Consider the following 2,473-nt stretch of genomic DNA (forward strand, 5'->3'; position numbering starts at 1 on the left):
GAAACGGACCTTGTAAGATTTTAAAAAGGGATATTTATTTTTCAATCTGACCTTGTCCTATCATGAGCAAGCTTTAGCTGCCAGCTAACACTCATGCTCCTTGTTGGATGTTTGGAATCACCAATGCCCTGATACAGTAGAGCACAACAAAGATCCCAGGAAGTGGGACTCTAATGTGTTCTCACACACATTCTTCATCAGGAACTCTCACTTTGACTCGGTCCTAAATGAACTTTCCAAGAATTAAAACCAGCAAGGGGACATTTAAGCCTGTATTGAACAAAAACCTTGTGAGCAGAGTCTCCCACCACAAAGTTATCTGCTCTTGAAATTTCAAGCAGCCAAAAAAAAAGTTTTATAATGCATTTTCTTGCTCTTTTCTTTTTTTTTTTATTGTATGAATAACAGTCAAATGTGCTATTCGTTGTTCAACCACAGGGTAAAGTCTTGACTATACAAACAGCCAGTTTTTGAACTTTGCCTTTCTGTTACCAATTAATACTAGTACAAAAATTATTTTATATATCCAGAAGTGAAGTCTCATGGACGTGAGGAAAAATCTATTTGCCCTGGCCCAGACAGGCAGCAGCATCTTAACACCATTTTCATACATGAAACATACTAAGAACACTTTCAAATTAAAACAAGGAACAAATGACAAAATCGTGAAAACCTCAGAAGAAATATTTATCCACATTTAAAACAGCTACATCCAGATACAGTTGCTTCTGCATACGGTAATTTTGAATCCGGAGTAACCAGCTCCTCAAGATTCACGTCATTTGTAACTGATTCCACGCAGATGAAGCAACATTTTTCCAGATAAGTATTTTGGGGACAGGTCATAGGAATGAATCCTGACGACAACTTGCCATTGTGCGACATCCAAATATATTGAGTTCCATTTTTATTTAGATGTTGAAAATAAAAAATCATCAGTTGGAAATATCTGTGTGGGTGACATGTAAAGGTAAGTCTGAAGTCTTCACGTGAGCTGGATTGGAGTGCTCATAGCATGAACCTTTAAAAGATATGTGTCCCTAAATGGAAAGAAAAATCTTTGCACTTTAAAGTTTACAGACACTTTTGTAAACCTGATATGGAGGAAGTAATTGCCAAATGCAGGTGTTGTTATTTGAATGAAAATGGCAGAAATAAAAGATTGTATTTCCTTAACTACTTTCAGTTTACTGACTCCATGTATATATTTATATGTAAATCTACTACCACAGGATAAAGCATTTTTAAGGGGCAAACGCTGACATGTGGTTATGAATCCTGAGCCAATGTGGTTCTCTGACGTGCCCCTTGTTGCAGGCTGTGTGGCATAGTCCTGCATAGGATTCTGAAAATGTAAATTATTTAAAGTTATTAACATTGGAAGAGCTGTCATAACAACTGTTAATTAGCCCAGTCATTGTAAGTGTCAGGAGAGAACAAGCACCTGCCTAATTACCCTCTCATAATTCAGGGCTAAACTGCTGTACCATTTTGTTGCTTGTCAAATGTTTACAAGATAATGTTTTAATTGTTAATAACTAATATAACACGTTTTGGTGAACAGCGCAGTTCATTTTGGGTGATTGTTCTTAATTAATTTGTAAATGACACAATATGTGTCATTTAAAAATCTGCGAATTGTTACGACAGCCATCTTGCAATAAATTATTATTGCACAAATGTAGGATGATTGAATTAGTAATGATCTGAGCCCAAATGATTTCTATGAACCCAAATTGTAAATACATGCATGAGATGGCCTTAGCGGAGTCTTCAGTTTTACAGGAAGGGACATCGAGCAGATCTATAGGCGATATCCTACCTAAGGAGTAAATTGCTTTTGGGGCCCCCTCAAAAGGGACAGGCCCTGTCACACTGAGGGGAAGCTTAGTGAATTTACAGTGACCATTAGAGACTCAATTATTAAAATGTTCTAATAATGGCACCGAGGGAGTCACTTTAGCTACATTAACATTACATGATCATTGTTTTTGTTCTCATTAACACAGGGAACATGGGTCACTGATATATTAAAGTTCTTTTGTGGCTTAAAAACAGCAGTTGGCACATGTCATTCTCAAGATATGAGACAACATGCGTATGTGGGTGACACAAAGGCCCCTGATCTGACAGGAACATCTACAGACTGTGGGATAATAATTTCCTTCCTTCTGTTGATCATCGCATAAATTCCTCACTTCATTTCTTAATGTCAAAATGACATTGATGTTTCAATTAAAAATGGTCTCAAATAAAAGAAGCAAACAAATGTTTTAATAAAAAGCACAGACAATTCATGAACAAATTCTAAAAATGCAATGCTATATGACTTGTTAGCCTGTGTAATGTTTCAAATGCATCATGGCATCCCTTCAGCACATTCCACAGCAATTGAACATTTCCAGGAGTCATGCACAGGTGAGAAACTTCTCAGCCACCATTCTTGATTCACTTTTAGAGCTTCTCTGGTCTA

The sequence above is a fragment of the Brachionichthys hirsutus genome, chromosome 1 (assembly GCF_040956055.1).
Source record: "Brachionichthys hirsutus isolate HB-005 chromosome 1, CSIRO-AGI_Bhir_v1, whole genome shotgun sequence".
Lineage (NCBI taxonomy): Eukaryota > Metazoa > Chordata > Actinopteri > Lophiiformes > Brachionichthyidae > Brachionichthys > Brachionichthys hirsutus.